General features: G+C 41.4%; 1 protein-coding gene across 6 annotated transcripts in view; it reads right to left on the bottom strand.

The window, feature by feature from the left end:
• PDE1C (phosphodiesterase 1C) overlaps nt 1-27945 on the bottom strand; it is a 518371-nt gene that overhangs the window by 332715 nt on the left and 157711 nt on the right. The window lies entirely within an intron of this gene.

Below are 27945 nucleotides of genomic sequence, written 5' to 3'. Positions count from 1 at the left end.
CTCTCTCACTCTATCATAAAGAAGCAAGAGCAAGAAAGTAGTTCACTTGCAACAAATACAATATGCAATAATGATTTTGGATTTGATACAGGTGTGATGTACCCACAACTGAAAGCTCCATGTAATGTTTTTGGTTACTTAGCAGTCCTAAACTTGTTCTAATCCACCATGGGAAAAGAAGTCAGAAAGGGAAAAGGCCCTCTTCTGCCATTACTTTATCAACATCAAGGAGATACTTTGGAAATGGAGTCTTCAGTACATGTGCTTTGATATCATCTGTAATATAACGAATAGAAAAGCACTATTAGATCATCTCCTGCATCCTGGTATCATAGTATAGTCTTCCACACAGGGTCAGACAGTGCCTTTTACACAACCCTATTCTAGACTTTGACTAGCAACTCTGAGGAAATCGGAGCAGGCAGAAAGCATATTATATATAAGCACGAAAATAGCTTCTCCCATCTTCTCTTAATAAACTAAAGACTTGAAAATGAACTTAAGGCATTGCACGCAATTCAGTGGTAGGCGATAGAGTGCTTTTGGACATGCTTCACAAGCATGGGTTGTAACCAGAGAGTAGAATTAATTGGTTTGGGCCAATACTCTAAACAGCAGTTCTGTGCCTACTTTATTGACACCTACAAAATGAAACCTCTTTATTTTCAATTAAGTTTCTACCTCTTCCGTTTGTGGAGATACCCTTCCAAATATGACCAGAGGTGCTGCTGTCTGAGTCTTTGGATAGGATAGCTGTCTAAAAAAGGGGTGCACTGTCCTCAGACATCCCAATGGGATGTCAATTCAGATCTAATGACGGAAATTTAAATGTCAATGTTATTAAGTATTGCATCACTGATTATTCCAGCCAATCCAAGATTGGAGGCAGTTCGAGGAACTGTGGCTGGGACTTGGGTACAATAGGGAATAGAAAAGGAATGCCACCTCTTCCCCCATCAACTCTGACCCCTGTTACCGATAGCCCATGTAATACTCAGAGGCACCATGGGCTACAAGGGAATGCTTCGTTTCATAAAGGCATGGCCAGACCCCAACAAGGGCCAGCACAGATCAGCAGAACACAAGGTTCACTTTTTGCTCATGGTTGGAGAAGCAGTTCCAAAGGCTCTACAGTAAATTATGGAAATAGGCCAGGAACTGGGTTTCAGGCACTATGTAAGTATATGCCAGTTAAAGCTGGTTTGGACCTGTAACATTTACTAATTCAAAGCCCTCTATTGTTGTCTTTCAGGCCATAATGAAAAAAGGGACTTGGTACATTACTACTGCAATATACAGGAATTTACGTTGTACAAAAGCTCTGATTAACTTTCCTGCAGATTACATGTATTTCTTGCTACACATGGATACAACACTACCCTATTTTAGCTTTCATTTAACTTTATGTAGACTGAGTTGTTGCCTAGAAAAACAAGCTGATCATGACCCATAAAAAATATACAACATATAACCTTTGAAAATGTCATGAAGGAACATGCAGGAGATGAAAAGCTTGAAATATGGTGCATCTGCCTTTGAGATCACTTATTCTTGCAGAGAAGTCAAGTTTGTTTCCCTCTCCATTTGTGTATCTTTATGGTCTTATTACCATGGTGTCCTTCAAACCACTTCGCTTATGAGCAACAATGCTTGATGAATGTGAATGCACTGAACTGATGATAACGTTTCAGGCCTCTATTTCTAAATCTGTCTTTTTCCTCGCAACCACTACCTTTGTTACTGCTGTAAGACTCCTTGACTTCTCTGCTGGGGTACATCACAAGGCTTATTCACATTAACAGTAGTGCAGTTCTCAAATAGAATTTTTTTTTTTTTAAAGTTCATGTTTCCTTTCCAATCTCTCCCTTCCTCTTCATTCCCTCCTATACCCTTTCTCCTTTTCAAATGTTTACCCTCTCTTAAGCAGCAACAATTAGAAACTGTGATATAATGCGCACATGTATACCAGCCTAACTTGCACTGTATAATAGCATGGATGTGTAGGTACACATCTGAGGAAACACAGGGAAATCAAGAATCATGTCTTCCTCATGGAGATTTTTCTCCTTTTACCCAAAGGAGAAATTGTGCTTCACTTTGGCTGCTACCAACTCCTCAGCCATAAAAAGCAATTGCAAGTTCTTAAATTATAAATATGCCACAAATAAATATAACCCACCCAGCTGAAAGCAACTAGTAAATGTTACAATAAAAAACTAATTTATGACATAAATGAAGAGTGCTAAGTTAGTGTTACGTTCTAAATGTAGATTTGTGGTGCATATCTAGGCTTAGTATGAAGTTACCATAATAGGATAGATTCTGATTCACTGACACTATTGGGACTCCATCTTGTTATAAGTTTCCACCCATGTGGATCCCTTTGCAAGATTATGATCGATAGTCAAAGCTAAAGTACCAATTCAAATGGATTTATTCCAGATTTTTACACCAGCATAACAGAGGAGAATCTGGCTGTAAAAACTTGCTCTATGATAATAACTGTGCCTTAATGCTTTTCATACATTTATCTGTACTTTAAGCAGGCAAGTGCTGCAAGACAGTAATTCAATTCACCTTGGCTTTATATTGCTACATAACTTGCAGAAGATGTATTGAATTCCTGAAAGAAGAACAGAAAATGTATTTATCATTGGTAGAATTTTAACAAAAAACAACATCTCATGACATTATTCAGCTACCCTCTAACAAATTATTAGTAACATAAAAGTTACAAGCTTCAGTACTGAAATGAAAAAAAGCACCTTTTGACCATAGATAATAGCACAATTCTACATTTATGAAGTGCTCGGATATCATGATGATGAGTGCAATATAAATTAGATTAGATTACATTAGAGAGATTCAATCAATAGTAATAATCAGATTTCAGCCCTGTGTTAAAAAATTAAATATTTTGTCTTCATAAAAAAAACTAAATACTAAATGTTATTCATTATAACCCATGAAAAAAATCATTACCATAGCAGGTAATCAAGTCAAATGGCTGGATATTAAAGAGATCAGTCTAATTTCATGACACAGAGTTATGCATACTAAAGTTTAATCACATTTCATATTATGCACCACACGAGTTAACAAGGAATTCCTCTTCCCCAATATGAAGTGCTGTGAAATTGGCTAGGGGCATTATGGAGTCGGCATTTCACCTTCCTCTGAAGCATCAGGCACTGGCTACTGTCAGAAGCAGGGATACCATACATATTAGACAAATGATCTGATCCAGTAGGACAAATCTTATATTCATGTTCAGTAAGCACCTGTTCCTGTGAAGTGTTCAGCACCTGCCACTCTGATTAAATGAGGTTTTACTTTACATATATATGGTGGTTGTGTATTTGAATTAAGGGGAATAAGTTACTCATATGGAAATAAATTAGGGCTGCTTAAAAGTTTTCCATCCAAAGTTTTTCCTCAGTGGAAAATTGAGTTTTTGATGAAACAAAAATCTTCACAGAAAGGGTCTGTTTTCCTAAAAATATTTATTAATTTGTCAGAAACCAAATTTTGAGGGAGATTTGGTCAAAAGGTTTTCAATTTCTGGATGAAAAATATTTTGGTTTTTAATTTGCAGTTTTTAGATAATTTTTTTTTTTTGGACAAGGTCAAAATTTTCTGATGAAATTGTAGACAGAAATGAAAAAAATAATTTTCAACATATTTTCTGGGGGAAATCCCTATCTTCCAAGCAGTTCTAGAAATAGCACATTAACTACTACCGTGGGACACATATGAAGTTTGATAATTGAAGCTATGCAGGCATTTCAGTTACACAACCTGACTTCTTAAAAACTTACATTATAAGGGCAAGGATAGTCTTGTGGTTATAAAGCTCTGGACTGACTTAGAAGATCAAGGTTGTATTTCCAGTTCTGCCCAAGCTTTTGGCTTTAGCTAGTTAGACGAAAGTTTTCACTTTGGTTGTTCAATTAATTTCAACAGGAGCTGAACCTCTGAAAATCAAAATGCTTATTTAAGTGCCTAAATAGGGATTTAGTTGCACAACTTTGAAAATGTTGACCTAAAATTCTGTCCAAAATAAACTGGCACAGTGCTGCCAATTACCAAGCAGATCATTATCTAGGAATGAGACAATTAATTAAGAGTTCCTGTGATTGTGAAGCATAATATATATATATGAAGCATAATGTCCCAGCAATATAAGGGCATATCTGGAGCTTAACATTTGGGAAGATAGATGGGATAGCAGACAGTTTCCCAGTGGGGCCTTGGTACAAGTACTACATCGCTTCCTTCCTCCACTGACCACAGGATTTAATAATGTGCTTAAAATACTGAAAATAAGACCATTACAGAGCTGCATTTTATCAATATCTGACCTCCTGGATCAACACATAACCGTGAAATAAAGACAATGTAATCAGGTGCAGCATGGTCAGACCATGCAACACTAGGGGAGCTGCTTCTGTTTCATGCTGTGTCACTCTAGCGGATGTTAGAAGAAGGGCAAACACCATGTAAGGTATTGGAGTCTCCAGCTTCTTCAGTCCTCAACTTCTCTTCCCCAGGATCTGCGGCCATTCAGCCTTTCCCCACTCTCAGACACAGATGAGATTCCATATAGCCAATCCCTAGGGCTGGCTCAGGCTAATAAGGTGGTCATGTGTGGCATTCCTATGTAATAAAGGAGTTTACAGCATGTCCATTACCGTGTTATGAGTGGGTTGGGTTTTTTGTTTGTTGTTTTTTTGCAGCGCTCCCTCAACTGCCAAAACTCTGGGGCTGGGAAAGGCAGCCATAAAGCTTTTGTTCCACAAAACAGGGAGATGGACAGGGTCGGAGGGTGATGGGCCAGAGTCTCCAAGATATGTAAAGAACTGAAGAAACTGGCACCCACCCTGAAATAAGGATGTGACATACACAGAAATGCTGGTAAGAGCCTGAGCTTTAATTCATGTCACCAGTCACAGGACATGGGCAAGGATTACAATAGCCTCCGACATGACAGAGATCCCATTGGCTTCACATACACACATCTAATTTAGGAAAACCCCATTTAACTCTCCCAAAGCTCCATTCTGCTACAGCTTTGATTTGAGCTCCTCAAATGGACAGCACCTGAGGTATGGGACAACAGCTGATAAGCATTTTGCCCTGTGTCTCTGGTACAGCTGCACCCCAACAATTAAAATTAATGGAAGAACAAGTCAGCCCTTTTAAAAAGCACCATTCTTAGAATGAAGATTATTCATATTCAGCTCCACAGCTAGTGTAAATTACCATAGACCAATTAAAATCAATTTAAAGAAAGAAAAGCCAGTTTGGCAAGAAGGCTGTAAAACACAGTGTGCCAATTCCAAAGTTTGGGAACACCTGCAGACTATTCCCTCCATAAATTGGTGGGCATCTGACATGTTACTGAGGTAATGCACAAGGGTAGAAAGAATTAAAGCGGATAGTGATACAAGAAATTGTCGGCAGGGAAGCACTGGTATCCTCCATTGAGCTCTGCTCAGACAGTGAGGGGACAAAAAAGCATGTGACCTCGGGCCTCTAGAAAGAAGAGGGGGATTCGTGTGAAGCATGGTGCTCCAACCAGACAATAAAATGATAGAGATGTCTGTGCCCGTAAGCACAGGCCTTTGGTGAAGTCCACGTTCAACAAAATGAAAAAGTTCATGAATGGATCTTTCAGGCAAAGATACAACCAACTACAAATATACACAACCCAAGGAATGACCTGCATATATTGACTTTCAAGACCTCTCACTTATTATATTAGGGTATGTCTGCAATGGAGTTCGAAGGGACAATTTCCAGCTCAAGTAAACATATCCCCCAACTGTGAGAGAGCTAATTCCCTAAATATAGACATATAGTCATAGCAGCACAAGTGGCACAACAGGTTAGCTGTCCCAAGTACAATCCCATCTGAAACCCTAGGTATGTATTTCGGTGGCTAGCCCCTTCCCCAGCCATACTTCTATTTTTAGCACTCTAGCTCAATCAGACCTAGCCCAGGTATATCTTCCCAAATGGCAAATTATACCCTCTGGCTCCAGTGTAGAGATAGTCTTAGTTATATTTTTGTGTGGTACTACCTTTCCTTCAGGCACAGAAGTCTATTAAAAAACCTTTAGTATTAATATTAAAATTATAACTAAGGCCCTACTTAATTTGCAATATTACGGATCCCACAATATTAGTCTTCCACAGCAATTTTGATTTTAATTAGCTTACTTTGCACAGTGCACAATTTTGCATACATTTTGAGGTTTGCAATACTTTTTCCCCATTAGTACAGTAGAACCCCATTTTCCAAGCTGATAGCAGCTGGGGCTTAGGCTGTGAGACCCAGGCGGCTGGGGCTCGTGCTGTCAGCCCTGCGCACTAATGACTACAATATAGTTTCAGCAAAATGTCTGGCTATCAAAAAAATTTGCAGGCATAACATAATTCTTCTATGTTTATATTGTTCCAGCAAATTTTTCTTAAAAAACAAATATGTCTTCTCTGGGTTTTCCAAATTGCTTCAATTAATAAAAGTCCATTATTACTTTTCTACTATTTTCCATGCCTTGTCTGCAACTCAGCCACAATTATTTGACAGTTATCCTGCAATTTGAGTAGGGCCTTAATTACAACTCTCTCAAAGCCAACAGCATTCAGAGCTAAGGGCATCAACCTGTTCTTTGCATGTTTTACTGAGTGTAAGTACTGGAGAAGTCACAAATAAAACGTGATGCTTCATTCCATATATGTTGCTGTCAGTGGGAGCCAGTTGGCTGGAAAAGACACCAGAGAAAGCTTGCCTATACTGTCCTACACACACACACAGAGCTTGGAAAATGGGGAAAGACTGAGTTGTTGAGGTAGCTACTTTTGTAAAGTCAGTGCAGAAATGGATCCAGACAGCTTAATATTTGTAACTTTGTCCATCCATGCTTCCAAAACCCAAACTTCCCAAAAACAAAAACCACCTTTATTTCCTTCTTTACTTTTTTAAAACAAATTACTGACATTACTGTTAATGCAGCAGGTGACACGGAAGTGAAATGAAGGGATGCTAACCCTGACATCCAGGCTAAATTCCAATTTTGGTAACTACATTCTGCCCACCTTAAAAATTCATTAGTTAATTTTGATTGGATAAGGGTTGTTTTTTTTTTAAGTTTTGTCCCTTATTGTTGCCCTGTGCTTACATAAAAATGCCATATTTAGGGACCAATAAATGTCTGTTGAAGTCAGTGGACTTTGGATTGAGCCTTTAAAACCCCCGAGTTTGCTGCATTTAGGAATGGGTGAATGGTTCATACTTTATATTCTACACACATGCTCTCTATATAAAGTGTTTAATATTTTATAGATGAGAGATGTTTATATATGACATTCTAATTTTTATTTTACAAACACTACACCTCTTTGCATATTATTTTAATGAGACCATTTCTTCAGCTAGAACAGGTGATGAATTACAGTCCTATACAAAATGAATTCTGAGGAATGGCAAGGAGCTAAATATAATGCTAGAAAGTTACTGAAGTTTTATTGGCTCTCATTATTTAAATCTAGTGATGACTTTCCCCTTTGCCTGTTCTTCTGAGCCAAAATTCAGTAGCTACCACACAATCACATTCACACAGTAAATCATCAGATTTCAGGAGCCTTTGTTTGCACATGGATGTTAATCTATTTTTTACAGGGCAGCCTCCAGATCATTTTTAATAAATAAGTCTCATGAAGAAATTAACTAACAAGAATAAATGTGATTATGCTTCTTTGAGACCGTTGGGCATGCACTTCATTTTCAAAGAGATGAATTCTTCCCTCTTTACCAAGGTGAAGTAGTATCTTCCTCTGCAAGTAAGCCGATTGACTTCAGTGGGACTGCTCATGATGTAAGTACTAATCACCTAATCAAGCTGAGCAATGGTAGAAGAATCAGGCCCAAAATGAATATCCCATGAAACAATTTCCTGGAACTATGAGATTTTGAATTTCTCCAAGAGACCTTGAAGCTTAAATGGGGGAAAGGAACTCCTGAATAATAAAGGGGACACTTGTGCTTTGTAGGCAAACTTATTCTACTGCATTATAAAGGTTAGGAATGTATACTGCCAAATCACATCCAGAATGTCCTCTGGAGTTTATCCCACATCTCCGAAAAGCTCAAATTAAAATTAAATTAAAATCGTGTGCACTAACGACTCATAGTATTTCCATCCTCCGTGTATCACTGCTACTGTAGCCACAGAACTACTATAATTTCTCTGGCTGTTGCCGCCTCATTTCACAGGGCACATGAGGGTTGGCTGGAGTGTCTAGAGAGTCGTGCATCCAGGGGGTATGCCCCAAGGTTCTCCAGCAAAAAACAATGCCAGTTTAAAGTCAATTTGACACTTTTAGGTAGCCAATACAGGAATGCAGGTCTGGCAATGTACGAACTGCGAACAAGTATGCTACTGCGTTCCCAACATACTAAAAGTGAGGAAGAAGCCATACTGAACATCTAAGCAATAAATGAGCCTTGTGGTTATGACTGTTGAGGTCACCATATGATAAATAAGGAGGGGATAGTTTGCACAAATTACACAAGTGAAGAAATGCACTGAGTTGTGTTCAAAACATGCTTACCTCTGAAAACTGTGTGGTCAAAACTGATGCCCAGATTCCTAATCTGATTCATTATCTCCAAGGAAGCGACACAGCACTTTCCAGAACTTTACAAACATACTGGGGTGTTGTGTTGCTTGTAAATGGTAAACTTTGATTGACAATTCTTTTCTATAACAATTACAAACTCTAAGGGAACAGGTCTCGTGGTCTCCTGTCATTAATAGCTTGGCCATTGCTGTTGATTCCTTTAATTTAATAACCTACTGATCCCCACATTCATTTCAAATTTTAAATAATCTGCCTACATGTGATAAACTGCCCTAGTGTGTATTCAGGTCTCCCTACCATGGCTGGCCCTTATAGTTATTCATCCTTCTACATACTGACAGAGAAGTTTTCCTTTAGTTTGCATGGTAGAGGCCTTTGAATTTGGTACTTACTGGTTGCCATGTTCACTATTGCTAACTGTGATGTCCAATGGTTATCAGGATACAGCTCATCATGTAACAAGGAAAAATGAAAGATACCAAAGAAAGAAAAAAACAGGGAAATTCCAAAACCAAACAATTTGGCTGTTTGAAGTTACCAATTTTGACTCTGGGGTTATTTCTTGATAAAAATCTATTTCTTAAACCACCAACTGGGTTCTCAAATCTTATCAGTTACTTTTCTCCTTGGACCCATTTTTCTGCAGTTTCACAGCCCAATTCTGGAAAATTATTAAAATTAGGATAGAATCTGGGTACTTCTGTATGATTCGGCCCAAAGCAGATTTGAAAAAAGCACTCTCCTTCCATAAATGAAGCCTGCAGCTCTGAAATGGATAGGATACACAACACTTCCACAGCTACTGTACTTTCATCCACATCCACAGTCACTTACTTATCAAATCTTGAAATGTTGCCCTTGGCTGTGAGTGATAGAAAAACATCTTTTTAAAGGAAGGTGATAATAGCTCTGCTAAACAGATAGCCTTCTAAATTAAAGTTATTGCAATAAATTTATTGTTGGTGTAGCTCCACTGAATATGGTTAAGTTACACTAGGGGTGATTCTAGTCCATTTTATCTGATTAAGTTAAGGAAAGGCTTTTCCTTTGGCAGCTGTTCAGTTAATGTATAAATAAAATGCTTCACAGTCCATCAATCTAATTTTCAGCCTTCTTATGCTTCAGTATGTCTGCTTGTCTAAAGCTTATAAATAAATTATGTATTTTATTTTCCAATGCAATGTTACCGACTTACCATAAAAGTGCAACTAGAATACCAGTACATTCTATTCACTGATGAATACGCTTCAGACGAGGACTGGCAAACGAGTTCTGAAAAGTAAGAACTGGCCCAAACCTTTGCCCAAATCAAACTGAATGATTTTGAAGATTCAGGCTTGAACAATTTGTTTTATAATTTTATTAATGTCTGATTGTGGAATGTTTCGGTTGTTCACGTCTCTGCATTTCCTGGTACCAAAAGAAATGCAAATACATAGTCAATGGGGTTATACGAGGTATGATTTTGGCTCAAGAGCAGAAGGGGTGGAACAATTTGTATAGTGGAGGTGCTAAGAGCCATTGAACCAAACTATAAACCCTGTATATAATAGAAACCACGTCAAGCCAGGGGATGCGGCAGCACCCCCAAGCATCCCTAGTTCCAGCACCTATGCTCAAGAGGTTTGATTAAAGTTCAAATCATCTTCATCAAAACTTGTAAACCATCACTATTTCATTGCCAAATCTACCTTGAAAAAAATATGATCCTCCAGGGAAAACAATTTACATTTACTTCTGCCTATAATCATGACTTATGTCAAGGTACTAAATGTACTCCAGGAGCTAAAATTTACTTCATGTTAAATAATATCTTATTCTGCAAGCAAGTAGGCCCATGGAAATCAAGGGCTCTGCATGAGCATGTGTAGCAAAATCTGTTCCTTTCTGAGTGACATTTCAAAAGTATGCTCTCCTTGTACGGTTTAGTGACAGACTGTTGACAGTGCAATGTGTATTTTAATCAGTATTCCTAAAGTTGTCCTGCTGATGTAAAACTGGTTTTAAGTCAGTATGCTATGCAGTTTAACAGCTGTGGCATAATTAAATTGGATGCAATAAAACCTGATGTAGAAAGTAACTGAAGGTAAATATTCATATGATTAAGTTTGTCCTCTTTTGTTTGGTCATCTATGCAATTTATAGATAACTGCTAAAATTAATCAGAAACTTGGCCACTGTATCAACATGCAACGTATCTTAATTTTTCTAGAAGGACTGATAAAACGCAATCTAGTTTAACAATAATAGACTCTGGTAAACTTATCAAGCATATAGCATCCTGAGGTACATAATTTTCATGTGTGATGCATTTTATATATAAAAAATGTGCCTGTTACAATCTTTCACATATTTGTATTACTCATCAAGAATTACTCGTTCATTTCTATGTGTGTATCAATTTGGAGGAGATTTATCTTGTTCGGGCTATTTTTATTATAGCCTTCTTTGGAAACCTTATTGTCAATATCAACTGCAATTACTGTCTGCATATTTTAATCCATTTTATTGAATGACTGCTCTGAGTATCTGTATGTATAATTTGACATTGATGACCTCCTGCATAGTTGAAGGCCAAAAATGTCAAAACACTTAATCTAATTGGGACATACCAGATTTGAATGTTGCCCATATCTGGCCACACTGTATCAGAAGCTGAGACTCAGGAATAAGAAGAGGAGCAAACCTGAGAATAGAGAGTAAACTGATAATGGGGGGAGGGGGGCGCGAGGGAGGAGAGAAGAGACTGACTAACCTCCTAAATCTGGATGATAATTCTTCCTTCCACAAATTGTTTTTTTATTTTGTACCCAGACTCATCTTTTATTCTTGAATTCTTAAAGGTTCTCATTTTCAGACCCTTTTGCATAATAAATTATCATGCATTTCTGAACAAAACAAATTATCTGCTTCTCCCTCCTTAGAAACACACAGCCCAAAATACACACAAAAATGCTCTATTTTATGTTGTACAAGGGGCCAATGCAAGGACTCTACACTTTGCCTTGTGCTACGAAATAAAGATCTGTGGTGGATCTCTAAGGAGGTACATATAAGGGGGGTTGGGAAATGCTGGGGTATAGCAGTCAGAGTATGGCTCAGAAGGAATCGTTGTCCCAAGAGTTCAGGCAGGGGAGAAGAAGGGGGGGGGGGGGATACAGAAAATCTGCTATTCTCTATCCCTTCATGCTAAAATAGCTACCACTCAGCAGCAATCCACTGGCTACTAGTTAGTCAGGATTCAGATTTCAGTTCACACACGCGTGCACACACACACACACAAACACTCACTCTTACTTCTTTGGGCTTTGCGCTGCATTTTTAAATTCCTCAATGGGGGAAATCACATACATTGCAATGATACATACCTAGCTCAACACCATCATGCCAAAGACTGAATTAGGTCATGGCTTTACTCAAGATATTTTGGCTTTTGTGAATTTTGCTCTCTTTTTAACATTAAGATAGATTTTGTGCCTAATATATAGAGTCCAAGCCACGTACTATGGCTAACTATGTAGAATACCTCTAATTTTTGTTTACATCAGTTCCAGTCAGCTCTGAAAGCAAGTAAGAAAACAATTAGCATACAAAATAGTAGGTACACAGAAGACTTTATACTACTACAAGATTAATGTGTCTTTTACACTAAGCAGCATTTTTAACCACCATAGCAAGCTGCAAAGCAATAACTAGTAATCCATACAAGAAAAGAGTTTTGTTCAGCTGCGAATTTCCATTTTCCTTAACTTTGATCATCGGTGTATGTGATACTAGCAGAGCAATGCCCAGAAACTCACATGCAAAGAGGAATTCAGCTTCATTGTGTTTGACTCATACAGAGGGTCAGATCATGGCATGAGAAGGGAAGAGGATTGAGAGGTGCGTGTCCAAGAGCCTTGCACAACTTTACTCCTTACACTCGGGGGAATGTCCTTACTGCTCCTCAAAGCAGCTGGGTAGCAGGCAGGGCCGTGCAGCTTGCACAATCCCCCCTGTGCAGCAAACCTCCTGGGAAGGGATTCTGTACATCCTTGCGGAAGCACTTGATTCTGCACTACCTCCTGCTCAGGCGGTGGCTAAATGCTAGAATTTGGTCCTGAGACATGGATGGTTTAGCAGGGCCAGACGATTGCATTTAATATTTGCCTTGCCTTGAGGTCATTGTGCAGATGCACCACCCTGTCCAGAGCACTGGCAGACAATTCTTCTTGGAAACCCCTAGCACATATTGGAAGGGGGAGGCAACAGGAGCGCATGATCTCTTCACCTCCCTACACAGCTTGCCAGTAGGGTTGCCAGGTGTCTGATTTTCAACTGGAATAGCCGGTTGAAAAGGGACCCTGGAAGCTCTGGTCAACATTGCCGACTGGGCCATTAAATGTTTGGTCGACGGTGCTGTGGGTCTAAGATAGGCTAGTCCCTACCTGTCCTGGCATCATGCTGGGCTCCGGAAGTGTCCAGCAGGTCCAGCTCCTGGGGGGAGGGAGGAGTAGGCATGGGGCTCTGCCCGCTGCCCCCGCCCCAAGCACCAGCTCCGCACTCCCATTGGCCAGGAACTGCAGCCAATGGGAGGTGGGGGAGCAGTACCTGCAGGCAAGAGCAGCACACGGAGCCTCCTGCCCCCACCCTCACCCGCCCCACATAGGAGCCGGACCTGCTTGCCACTTCCAGGGGCCAGCACAGTGCCAAGACAGGTAGAGACTAACCAGGGGGTGAAAGTGAGCCGGTACAGTGTACTGGTAAGAAGCTGGTACTGGCTCATACGCAGCCCACATTAAAGTGCTCAAAGTCCCTGCCCCTTTTGCCTCCCCTGTCGGTGGCCCTGCGGGTAGGGTCCGTACCAGCAGGGCCGCCGACAGGGAAGGGGCAGGAATGTTAAAGCAGTGCCCCGGCAAAGGACCATCCTTGAGCACTGCCGCGGCAGCGCTTTAACGTCGCTGCCCCTTCCCCGTCGGCAGCCCTGCCGGTATGGACCCTATCAGAGGGGCCGCCGCCAAGGGAGGCAAAAGGGGCAGGGATGTTAAAGCGCTGCCCTGGCAGCGCTTTAAGGAGAGTCCTTTGCCGTGGCACTGCTTTAACATTCCTGCCCCTTTTGTCATCCCCCCACCCCCCCGGGCCGCTGATGGAGGGGGAGAAAAGGGAGCAGCTGCTCCGGGGCCGGCAACTTAAAAGAGCCCAGGGCTCTGGCTGCTGCTGCTGCGGCAGCCAGAGCCCCGGACTCTTTAAATCACCACTGGAGCCCTGAGCGGCTCAGGCCAGGTGGCCTGGAAGGGCTGGCTGGGGGACACTGACCTCTAGCCCCATCCCCCGTACAAGTAAGTCTTCGGACTTACTTTCACCCCTGGGACTACCCTGCCTTAGCCTCGCTGACTGGGAGCTGCCAGAGGTAAGCCTGTGCCCCAACCCCGAGCCCCAACTCCCTGCTCTAGCCCTGAACCGCCCCAAACCTGGAGCCCCCTCCTGCACCCCAAATCCCTCATCCCCAGCCCAGAGCCCATACCCCAACTCCCTGCCCAAACCCAGAACCCCCTCCCACTCCATGAACCCCTCATCCGTGGCCCCACCCCAGAAGTGGCACCCCCTCCCACATCCCAACGCTCTGCCTCAACCTGCATCCCGCTCCAGCACTCCGAATATCTTGGCCCCACCCCTCAGCCTGAAGCCCACTCCTGCACCCCAAACCCCTCATCCCCGGCTCCAGACCAGAGCCTGCAGCCCCAGCCCAGAGCCCAGACCCTCTCTGACACCCCAACCCCCTGCTTCAACCTGCAGCCCCTTCCCACATTCCAAATCCCTTGGCCCCACCCCCCAGCCTGGAGCCCCCTTCTGCACTCCAAACCCCTCATCCCCAGCCCAGAGCCCGCACCCCCAGCCGGAGCCCTCACCCCCTCCTGCCCCCCAACTTCCCTGCCCCAGCCTGGAGGCCCCTCCCACACCCTGAACCTCTTATTTCTGGCCCCACCCCAGAGCTTGCACTCCCAGTTAGAGCCCTCACCCACTCCTCCACCCCAACTCCCTCCCCCAGCACAGTGAAAGTGAGGGAGGGGGCGAGCGAGTCACCAAGGGAGGGGAAATATAGTGAGCAGGGGGTGGGACCTCAGGGAAGGGGCAGGGCTAGGGTGTTCAGTTTTGTGTGAATAGAAAGTTGGCAACCCTACTTGCCAGCTCTGCTGATCAGTGCAGAAACTAGGTGAGCCACAGATCCATCGACTTTCCCCCTTTTATGGGTAGGGTTGGGCCCCATGTATCACTAGCAAGCAGCAATCCCTACATGCAGGAGAGCACAGGAACTGCAATTGTGGCTGGGCATTCCTGTGTTGGGAATACATGAGATTGAAGCTCCTTGCTCCCTCTTCTGTATCTTCTCCCTGCCTTACACATCCACGAGAACCAGCTAGAGTCTGGTCCTGGGTGATACCTGATAACAAAAATTCTAATACAGGCCAAGCAATATATAAGTGAAATGGATGATCCTTGTGCTTTCCCAGCTGGAGGAATCATCAGATTATGATTTCTTTTCTGAGAATTACACTATTCCAGTATTAAAACTTCACGTCAGAGACAAAAAGAACGAGGAGTACTTATGGCAACTTAGAGACTAACAAATTTATTTGGGCATAAGCTTTCGTGGGCTAAAACCCACTTCATCATATGCATGCAGTGGAAAATATATATATATATACACACACACACACAGAGAGAGAACATGAAAAAATGGGGGTTGCCATACCAACTCTAACAAGACTAATCAATTAAGGTGGGCTATTATCAGCAGGAGAAAAAAAACCTTTTGTAGTAATAATCAGGATGGCCCATTTCAAACAGTTTACAAGAATTAGCATGGGGAAATAGTTTTTCCCCTACTGTTACTCACACCTTCTTGTCAACTGTTTGAAATGGGCCATCCTGATTATCACTACAAAAGTTTTTTTTCTCCTGCTGATAATAGCCCACCTTAATTGATTAGTCTTGTTAGAGTTGGTATGGCAACCCCCATTTTTTCATGTTCTCTGTATATATCTTCCTACTGTATTTTCCACTGCATGCATCTGATGAAGTGGGTTTTAGCCCACAAAAGCTTATCCCCAAATAAATGTGTTAGTCTCTAAGGGTATGTCTACACTATCCACCGGATCTGCAGGCAGCGATCGATCCAGTGGGGATCGATTTATTGCGTCTAGTCTAGACACAATAAATCGATCCCCAAGCGCTGTCCCGTCGACTCCTGTACTCCACCGCAGCGAGAGGCGCAGGTAGAGTCAACAAGGGAGTGGCAGCAGTCGACTCATCGCGGTGAAGACACCACGGTAAGTAGATCTAAGTACGTCAACTTCAGCTACGTTATTCACCTAGCTGAAGTTGCATAAATTAGATCGACACCGCCCCTCCCCCCCCAAGTGTAGACCAGGGGTGCCATAAACACTCCTCATTCTTTTTGCTGATACAGACTAACATGGCTACCACTCTGAAACCTGACATCAGAGACACTAAGTAATGGCTTACTGTTCCCATGGCAAGATAGTTATCAGTTAGTCAGAGATAGTTTGAGGAAGAAAAGGGGAGCAGAATCAACGTTTCCATACGTGATTAATGCCAATTTTTTCTCCACCATATTCATATGAATGTGTTAATTTCCCCGACATTTAGGAAGAACAAAGAAGAGATGATTTCTTAGACTGAGTGTCTAATAGGAAACGTAAGTTATCTGCCATAGAAAACAAAGAACGCAATGCTATTTTTTTCTAGCAAGATTTTGCTAAAATGGGCCTCAATCCTGAAAACACTTTTGCCTACACCTAACTTTACATGCATGAATAGTCCCAGTGAACTCAACAAATAAAGTGTACTTAAACATTTTAGGCATTCAAGCCTCAGTTCAGCAAGGTAGATTAGCACATGCTTATGGCCTTGTCTACACACAAAAGTTGTACCACTTTCACTATAGCAATATAGTTAAAGTAGTACAAGTCATCCTTTCCCCCCTCTCACACCCCCGATGGATGAAATTATATAGGACTAAAAGTACTTCATACTGGTATACACCTATAGGGAAAGGGAATAAGCTATATTTCTATAAGAAACCTTTATTCCATTATAACTTTGTCCACCCTAGGGTTGTACCAATTTAACTACTTTGACAGAAAATTCACACCCTTTACCAAAATAGGAAAACAAAAACAACCTGCATGTGGACAAAGCTCAGTGCACATTCAATGGGAAGTCACATTCTTAAAGTTAGGCACAAATTTCAGTATCTTGTTTAACTGAGGCCTCGGATCACTAGATTATAAATTAAAGTGATCGTTCATGCAAAATGTATTCAGAAATAATTAAAACATTGGAAATACAAAGGAACATACCTTAGCTCTGAAAATATTTCACACTTCACTTATATTTATTCTTTATTTCATATTATTATGGTAAGTGGGAATGAATTCTCCTAGTACTATTTTGTTAGCTGAGTTATTGAAACAACCTGCCATATATCATCATTTGACCGATATTCACTATCATGGTAATCATGCTGTAATTATTAATCTCAAATATATATATTCATTTCAAATACGACAGACCCAGACCAGTGGAGTACAGAAGTCTGGTAGAAGGCAAATATACTGGCCACTGGATGAATAGTTTTCTGTCCCCTGAGTGACCAGAGCAGGGGCTGTACTCGAGCAATTAAGAACATACTAGAATCAATTATGACAGGCAGACTAATCAGGACACCTGGTTTAAAAAGGACCTCCCATCAGCTAGTGGAGGGCGTGCAAGGAGCAGGGAGTGAGAAGGCATGCTGCTGCAGGACTGAGTACAAGCGTGATCAGGCTTCAGGAGAAAGATCCTGCGGTGAGGATAAAGAAGGGGCTGGGAGGCCATGGGGAAGTAGCCCAGAGAGTTGTAGCTGTAGCTGTCACGCAGCTGATACAGTAGACGTAGACAGCTGCTATCCACAGGGCCCTGGGCTGGTACCTGGTGTAGAGGGCAGGCCCGGGTTCCCCCCATCCTCCCCAACTCCTGATCAGACACAGGAGGAGTTGACCTGGTCTGTGAGCAACACCAGAAGGAAAGGTCTAATTTGGAAAGGGATCTGGCCTGTCTCCGACCCACTAGGTGGGACAACGGAGACTGTGGAGATTGTTCTCCATTTCCCCGATGCTGGCCAGTGATGAGGTTAGCTGAGTGAACAGCAGGTTTGAGCCTCTAGCAGAAGCGGCCAAACTGAGGGCTGCCATGAACCTCTGAGGTGAGCAATTCTGCCAAAAAGCACAGGACCCACCAAGGCAGAGGAGGAACTTTGTCACACAAATTATTGCTTATTTATTTTGATAGATGAGGAAACATATCTCAGTATGAGCAACAATTATACACCTACTCACTCAGCCAGGTCTGACTGCAACCTACCTTACATTTTTAGTTTGTTTCTGGAAAAAACACATGTGGCAAAAGAAACAAATTTCATTGTTACTTTCATTTCCAGGAGTGTTGTCACTTCAAGTTATCACCCTGTAATTAATACAAAGATTATGATTTGAAAGGCTGATCACCTTTTTTATTCATTCTAGGGTCTGTAAATTTATATTTATGTATAATTGAGAAATGTGAATCACATTTGGTAGTTCACAGTGATTTGTCTACTTCACACAAGCCACTATCTGCTAACAGGTTAATCTGCAACTTGCTTTATTTTTATCTCTGAATCTCTTTCACTAAACAAAGCAAATTCTTGGTGAGATTCTTCTCTTGGGTGTATAAACCAGATTATTGGCAAGATTCTTCACTTGGTTGAAAGAACATCATTTTTATTGCTTCTGTAACTCAGATGATCAATATTCTTTATATTTTAAAGATGGTAAAATCAGGTCCTGAAGAGGAGCTGTGGAGCTCAAAAGTTTGTCTTTCACCAACGGAAGATAGTCCACTGCCAGGTATTACTCCACCCACCTTCTCTCTCTCATATCTTGGGATCAACAGGGCTACAACAAGATTGCAGACAAAATCTACTCCCATTTATACTTGTGCATCCTCAGTGGGATTTCACAACTAAATGGAAATGAGCCAAAGAATGCAAACTTATGGAAATCAAAGCCATATACACAGCCTCCAAACATGCCTAGAGAGAATGCAAAACATATAGTCTATTTTCTCCATCTGTTCTAAAGTGTTTGATTTTGCAATTACAATTCTTTACTCTAAAACTATGACAAAGTCAGCTATTATATCAACAACATTTTTTCCGCTTTCACTTTTTAAAACTTTCACTGATGCTGGTGGTTGTAATTGACAACACAGTATATAGTATCAGCCTCACATTACAGAAACAGATATAAGTAGAGCCCTACCAAATTCACGCCCCATTTTGGTCAATTTCATGGGCATAGGATTTTTAAAATAATAAATGTCATGATTTCAGCTATTTAAATCAGAAATGTCACGGTGTTGTAATTGTAGGGGGTCTTGACACAAAAAGGAGTTATGGGGGGGAGGCTTACAAGGTTATTGTAGGTGGGGTTGCGGTACTGCTACCCTTACTCCTTCTGCGCTGCTGCTGGCGGCGGTGCTGCTTTCAGAGCTGGGCAGCCAGAGGGTGGCAGCTGCTGATTGAGAGCCCAGCTCTGCAGACAGCAGCGCAGAAGTAAGGGTGGCATGGTATGCTATTGCCATCCTTACTTCTCTGCTGCTGCTGGCAGGGTGCTTCCTTCAGAGCTGTGCACCCGGCTAACAGCTGCCACTCTCCGGCTGCCCGTTCTGAAGGCAGTGCAAAAGTAAGGGTGGTAATACCACGACCCCCATAAAACAACCTTGTGACCCCTCTGTAACTCCCTTTTTGGTCAGGACCCCCAATTTGAGAAACGCTGGTCTCCCCCGTGAAATCTGTATAGTACAAGGTAAAAGCACACAAGACCAGATTTCACGGGGGAGACCAGATTCCCTGGTCCGTAACCTGTTTTTCATGGCCGTGAATTTGGTAGGGCCCTAGATATAAGCAAAGACAATGAGACTGGTAAGAGAAACTTTCTAGTCATGCAACCCCACAGCCTATTTTGAGGCATGAAGAAACAATGAGCCTGATTCTGCGCTCACACTAGTATAATCTCATTTACTTCAGTGTAGTTAATTCTGAGCAAGACAAGCGCAAGCAAAAGAGAAATCAGAGCCAAAATCCCCATAAACACAAAAGACAACACTAATGGTATATCCTCTGTTTAACAACTAGTTCCACTATACATAGGACCCACTTAAATTTCCCATGGCTCTTTGTATTTTGGGGTCATCACCGGGCATTAATTACAGCCTAGATTTTGTGGAGGCCTACATTTTCTCAATACTATTTTTTCAGTACTATTTCTTTTTCTTGCAACACTTCTGGATATCCACTGGGAAGTGTGGCAATCCCAAGAAATCATCTTGAGAGCTCTATAAAGGTTTATCACTCTACAACATAAGCTATGTACATACTTTACAAACAATGGGGCTATTAATGTAGAAAAACAAGACAAATTAGGGAGACAGTTTATTAGCATTTTATCTGCCTTGGCACATCTAATCTGTTCTGAAAATCAGGATTTATGTATATTTACCTTTATGCAAATTGTGTGAAAATTATGCACATTCTCTGGTTCTAGTCCATATTGTCCCCTCCCCATTGTAAAATCCACAGGACAGGAACCAAGTGTTGAGAAAACTCCTTGATGTTTACTTCATAGTTTTTCCAACAAATGCTCCCCTTATAAGGAATGAGGTTTGGGGAGCTGCACTGAAGACAGGGGAGCATCCAAAATAAAAGACAAATTATCGAAGGATATAAACTGTCAAAATGCCCCAGAACAGAGTCCTACAACACTGAAGAATACCTCTGAAAATTGTACAGAAAATGTTACAAGAAAGATTTTTTTTACCCCTCAGTCCTACTCTTGGCAAACATCAGGTACTCTGTTTGGGGGGGAAGGGGAAGAGATTTTCTTATCCTGTTATGACAAATAAGCAACACAGCCAGGAGCAGCTCCCAGAAAATAATAGAAGTTAAGATTATACTTAATTCCCATGTCTAAACCAAGTAAAATGCTTTGAATTAGAGAGTTTCAAATACATCTGGTTTTACAAAATAATGAACAGCCACATCACAGGGCCTGATTTGATCTCCCCTATACCAGTTGCACATCCATTGGTCTCAGTGGAGTTACTCCTGATTTACATTGGCTTGAAAGCAAAGTATGACTCTGTCTTCATATCTCACCCAGTGGACTCTTTGCTTTAATAATCTGCAACATTGCTTAATTTCCCATGCTGCCTTCATGAAGATGCGCCAGGTTTTGTGCTCACCCATGCAAGTCCACTGGAGTCAGTGGAATTCTTCACAGAATGGGAGTGCAGAATTAGTCCAAGGCTGGTTTCAATCATATTTTATGCTATTACTGCTGTGAAGTTTTAAAGCCTTAGTTTTGAATGTTCAGCTTAACAACAGATTATGGCTCTTGAAAAGGAGGTCACCATTTTTTTCTGTTTGGTTATAAGGTATAACTAGAGTTTTGCAAATAGCTATGATTTTGGTTCACAGATGAGGCGTTGGACAAATGTGAGGGTAAACAGATTCAGGTGGTTTTGAGTTTTAGCTTTGAATGAACCTCCAAACCAGAGCTGGTTGAATATTTTCCATAGAAGTTTGGTAGTTGACTTTTTCCAACTATCTGATTTCAGATACTAGAACAGAGGATCAGCTCAGCAGCAAACTCATACTGGTAGCGGAGGGCAATTTTATAGCTATAGATATATTACAAACACTATTCTTTATAAAGAAGAATGCCTGCACTTGCCTCTCCCGAGCAGAGCCAAGATTCTGATACATGAAGAGTAGAAGGGTGAGGTTGAAGCCGAATGTGTCAGACTACTTCACCGTGTGTGGTCCCTTGAAATATGTGTTACCTATTTATGCTCAATCTTTTCCATTTTGTATTTAACTGTGACACACTGAGTAAGTTTCTCAGACCTGAACATGAGCTCTGTGTAAACTTCTCTCTCACCCCAACAGAAGTTGGTTCTGTAAAAGATATTACTTCACCCTCCTGGTGTCTCTAATATCCTGGGACCAACATGGCTACACCACCACATATACAAGCAATGGAAGATATCAAATTTTTCTGCCTAAAATGGAAACTCAACAACATGAAGAAAAAGGAAGCAAAACTTCACAGCAACATCTACTTCCTAAGCACATGCAAGAAATAAATCTCCACCCGCAGAGGTCTCACCATCTATAACCCTCTGAACCCTACATACAATTACAAATATGCTGAACAGCTCTTTAGACAGTCTTCAGAAAAACTGAGGAACCTCTTACTACACCTCATATACTCCAGAAGGGACCACCTCAAACAAGAAATCATCGCACGCTGACACATACTGGAAGAAAAAAAAATCAAGGAAGTTATCTAGAAATCATGCAAGAAATCCAAAACAGCTGTCAAAAAACCTGATGACAACCATCCAACACAAAAATGGAACCAACTACAACTACTCCACAACTCATAGAACACTATCTCCAGGAGAAACCAAGGTACCAGTACCCACTACATGGACACTACACAACATCTGAAATCATCAATTTATCAAGACCACCCCTAACTGGAGCGGAATTATCTACGCTCTCTAAGGCAGTGGCTCTCAACCTTTCTAGACTACTGTACCCCTTTCAGGAGTCTGATTTGTCTTGCATACTCCCAAGTTTCACCTCATTTTAAAACTACTTGCTTACAAAAATCAGACATAAAAAAAATACTAGTGTCACAGCACACTATTACTGAAAAATGGCTTACATTCTCATTTTTACCATTTAATTAAATAAATCAATTGGAATATAAAATATTATACTTACATTTCAGTGTATACTATATAGAGTAGTAGTATAAACAAGTCATTGTCTGCATGAAATTTTAGTTTGTACTGACTTGGCTAGTGCTGTTTATGTAGCTTGTTGTAAAAATAGGCAAATATCTAGGTGAGTTAATGTACCCCCAAAAGATCTCTGAGTACCCCTAGTTAAGAACCACTGCTCTAAGGGACTGAACTTCTGCCCAAACACAGAATCTGATACCATACTAATATGTGGAGAACTGAAAGAATTCTTTCGCCGACTCCACCTCAAAGAATTATTTCACAACAATGACAAAACTACTCAAAATTACCAGGTCCCCACCAACAACCATAAGAAAAAAAAAGAAACATTTGACTGGACACCATCCCAGAGTAGACAAAAATCACACTCTTGATCATTACATGAATTGCTTCAAGAAAAAAATAACCATGAAATCCTTAACAATCACATCCACCACAATCTCTCCACCACCGAGAGGACAGATATACAGTCCCTGAAATCTAACCACCAGGCAGTGATCAAATTAGCAGACAAAGTGGGTGCCATCGTACTCCTCAGCCACGATAACTACAAGGCTCACCAACAACTTGCCCACACCACCTACTATCAAGAACTCAAAGATGAACTTATGCCACAATTTACCCAGGAATTTAAAGATATCAAATCCTTCCCCAAACAACTCCAAGACAAACTATACAAACTCTTCCCCCCTATGAGCCCACCATAGGGACTTTCTACATGCTGCCCAAGGCGCACAACCAAGGGAACCCAGGAAGACCTGTGGTATCGAGCCACAGAACTCTTACTAAAGGAATATTAGAACTCATAAAAACCGTCCTCAAACCTCTGACCACACAAAGGGCCAGCTTCCTCCAGACACAACCAACTTCCTCTACAAACTCCACAATATTAACAGCCTCCTTCAGAACACCATCTTTGCCACCATGGATGTCTCTTCCCTATACACCTCACAATGCAGCATAGCTGCCTGCCTCAAATATTTACAAGACAATGGACAACCCTCAGATATCCACACCAAACACATCGTTAGACTCATCCTTTTCATTCTCACCCATAACAATTTTACATTCAACAACATTCTCTAAATCATGGGAACAGCCATGGGTACTAAGATGGCTCTAGAGTGACCACCTTTTCAAAAGGCTAAAGCAGCACACATGCAGGAGCCCCCCCCCCGCTGTGGCCCCACCCTCAATCCTCCTCTTCCCGAGGCCCCGCCCTCTGGTCAGGCTGGAAGTCGGAGCCAAACCATGGTAAGAGCCGCCAAGGGTACCCTGGCTGCTGTGTGGAGCCCAGTACCTTCCACCTGCCCTGGGTTGGGGTCCGGGGGTGGCCCCCACAAGAGCAGACCCAGAAAGTGATCTAGTCCAGATGGGGTTTTTGGCTCCTAATGGCAGAATGACTCCAAGAACTGAAATTAGAGCGTGACAATTTAATTCTGTATGAAAGTACAGTCCATTAAATATGATCTGATGACGACTTAATTACTTCTGTCTCTGTGTTGTTGGCTCATGCTTTTTTTTTTTCTTGCTATATTGAATAATATTTGTGACAAATTCTGTATAGGATTTGGAGAGGATTACCTAAGCACATTGACTATTTGCTGTGCCTGAAGAAATGGAAAGAGTGGTAATTTTCACCTAATCAAACACTGAGGCAACTTAACCTGGTGGATTGGTCAGTAAGACAACTATACTGGAACCCAGTGATCTGACAGGGCGGGGTGGGGAGGCCTATGTGATTTAGAGAATGTTGGTGTAGCGTGTCCGGTGAAAATGCTCTAAGCCAACAGGAGAGAGCTCTCCCGTTGGCTTAACTCCACATCCACGAGATGCAGTAGCTATATCGGCAGGAGAAGCTCTCCCACTCACATAGCGCTGTCTACATGGGTGGGGGTGGAGGTGGTTAAGGTCAGTATAACTACGCTGCTCAGGGGGGTGGATTTTTCACACCCCTGAGTGACATAGTTATATCAAAGTATATAGTGTAGACCAAGCTCGAGTCTGAGGTGGCAAGAGGATATAGTGTTACAGAAGTGCAACTCTCAGTCTAATGGGAAAGGCAAGCCCTGTTCTCTGGATTGTTCCTAATGGTTGCAAATGTCAGTGCAATAAGGAGTGGTTGGTCTTAAGGATTTTAAACAGAAAACAGAAGCCTTGAAAGGTGGCCCTATCAGCCTTACCTTACAGGTGCTAGTTCAGTGAAACCCAAACATTTTACCTTGCCCCTCCCCCCGCCACTCATCTTCACTGGGATTTGACATCCCTGCCCCATGCTTGGCAACTTAGGGTGACCCCCTCGCTCAACTTAGGATGACCCCACCATTCTGCTGCCATTTACTTGTACAATAAGGTTAAAACATTTCGTTACCCCTGCATTCAAATACCAGAGTGATGAGTAACCCAAACCAGCCATAATTAATTATTTTGGCAAAGCAGCTCCATATGCTGCTCACCTAGGTAGACTAGGCGTGTCTACGCAAACACCGTCTGCTCCTGAAGTCTCTTCCCACAGCTCATCACTAGATGTCAGAGTAGAGCTCACTGAGATCCTGCTTACAGGAGTAAGTGCTTAATTATACCTTCGCCATGTGAAGGTGGTATAAGGGGAGATGGCACAGATAAAATTACCAAATTAAGCTAAATCTTCTGAAGCCAGGGATACATCATTTAAGTTTGTCCACATAAAAGGTATGCACTTTTTAAAACATTGCAACTACTGTGTATAGACAAGGTCAGAGCCTTAGGGCCTATTCTCTCCTCATTTACATGGATGTAACTTCAGTGGAACTACTCATGATTTACTCTTGTGCTAAATGAAAGGAAAAATGAGGTTCATAGATCCCAGCCCTGTGACTGTCAGCAGCTCATGACAAAAAATGAACAGTGTGTGGTTCTTAGGTTTTATCTAATATTTGGCTACACTTCCAGTTATTCAGTAGTCACATAATTACTAAAATTAGAAAATGTGCACACTGCTGGTTTATCACAGCTATCACTCCCCTATCATTGGGTACTCTTATCTGAAGCTTCTTTAGTGCAATGGCAGAACAGTTTGTAATTATCTCCAGCTGCAAACAAACCACAACCACAGTCACTCATCAGTTAGCCTCCAACTTGTGACACAGAGAATAGCTCTTGGGCATGACCTTCAGTGCCATAATCACAGGCTTCCATTCAGTAAACTGAAATGCTCTGAATGCACTGAAATTCAGTGCACCTCCACTGGCTCAATTAACAAAGGGACCCTGTAAGCAGGTATAAACACTGCCTCTTGCTCCAGAAGCTACATTGGTACCATAATCACAAGTGTAATATAAGTATTCTTACTGGAGCTAGGAGAGATACTCATACTGAAACAAAAAATACCCTAGAAATAATTTGCTTCCTTTCTACCTCAGAGCTTCTGTGGAAATATGGTGCTTCCTACAAGATTTTTTTTTTTTTTTTTGCATCAGCAAAAATTTTGTCAAAGTTGGGCATAATACATTTATCTCCTGACTTGTCTAGATATTGATGAAAATCCTTCATGCATTTTCAACTTTTAGGCTGGATTGTTTGGTTTTTCCCATATGATCTGTTTTCAGGATTCCCAATTGACTCAGCTGTTTCTGTGTAATCAAAAGGGTCGGTGAAAGCCATTTCAACACCTCAGGCCCATGTGGAAAGAACAAGGAGATAGACAACCAAAATATACAAGAGAGAGAGAGAAAAGTGGCCTGCAGTCTGCCAAAAAGGACCTCTGGGCCTCTCCCCACAAAAGGATAAGGTAAGTATTGGGGTTATTGAAAGGAGGGGCTCTTGCAGAGCCTGCAATATAGAGCGGTATTGGGGGTGAGACGGAAGAGGAATGGAGGATTGTGGCCTCCGTACATTAGGATAACATTTGATGCTCTCACAAAAACTAATCCCTTTGAACTTTCTGCATTACTGTTTTTCTATGTATTTTTTATAATTCTGAGGCTGGTTTATAGTGTGCATCTTTATACTTTTTTGTAATGTTGAGACTGGTTTACTGGTCGATTTTATACCTATTGCTGCTAAGTGGTTTATTACATGCTTGTATGCACAGACTGTCAAATTTTGAACAAAAAGCTTTAGCTGAAAAAAGACCTTTCCGTGAAGAAGAAAAAAAAGTTTCACAAATATCTGTGGACTTCCAATATAAAATTTTTCACACACACAAAAAAAAAAATCAAAACCCTCGTAATCAGTTTTAATTCAAAATTACTTAAAAATGTGGGGAAACAAACAATTCTAAAATGGAGTCTTTCAAACCCTGCAAAATGGAAGTTACAAATTTTTAACAGGGTTTTCCACACTGTATTTATTTAACTTTAACCAGCTCTACTTTTATACCTAGTTTTTCTTTTAAGAGTCAAATTTGCTGCATGCTCTTAACTTTCTGATTGGGTTGGCATGGTTATTTTATTTGAGATCATCTTTGCAGTTCTAGAAATATATAGCAGCAATTATTTTAAAAGAAGAGGGTGGTTTTGTTGTTTTAGCCATCTCTCCTTAACAAACCTGAGTGCTTGACTTCAAGAGTGTAAAATGCTCCACTTTCTTTTAGGCTAGATATACAAAACCAAAAAACCACCTCACTGTCTCCACTCTAGAGGTTATGAAGTTGACAAACAGTTCTATTCAGCAGCTACTTTACCTTTGCCTGAGAGGTTAGGAGATGTCTTATTATTCCTTTTGCTTCCTATTATTTTAACTGTATATATTACATGTATGGTGTGGCACTGAGGCATCTGTGATACCCTGCTGCTGCCAAATATTTCATTACATTTTCATGGCTAATTTTCAGTTTTGGATCTGTGTACAGTGCACAGGTCTGCAAAAAAAAATAATCACATTTTGTAATGCTTTGGCTACTCATTCAATGCAGCAGGAGACCTTGGTTGGATACATCAGGTGGTCTGTCTAGCTTTCCTGCCGCTGCCCCTGTACTAGAGGCATGAACCTGCTCCCATGTTCACTGGCACGTTTCCATAAATGTGTTGGGAACCAAGATACAGGGCTAAGTGTACGACTTTGCTGATGCTCTTGAGCTACACCCATATTGATGTGTGTCTTACCTGGCCCAAGAACACAGAGAACTTCCTTCACACAGTGTAGTTAGCACCCCATCATAAGCCTTACCCCTCATCCAAAATACCACCACCATTATCTTTATCCACAGTTTCCTCTTTTCCATCACAAAAGAGATTGTGTGAGAAATCTTGGCCCCATTTAAGTCAATGTGACTTTTGCCATAAACTTCAATAGGGCCAGGATTTCACCCAGGGTGCTTACATAAAACTAATAAATGTATAGTCCATTTCTCTCATTGTCTATTTTAAAGAAGATAGCTGCTGTCAAACTACTGATTCTACTTGAAAGTTAGCCTATCTGAAATTA

Source organism: Caretta caretta, chromosome 2, assembly GCF_965140235.1.
Source record: "Caretta caretta isolate rCarCar2 chromosome 2, rCarCar1.hap1, whole genome shotgun sequence".
Taxonomy (NCBI): domain Eukaryota; kingdom Metazoa; phylum Chordata; order Testudines; family Cheloniidae; genus Caretta; species Caretta caretta.
This window is presented reverse-complemented; position numbering and strand designations above follow the sequence as displayed.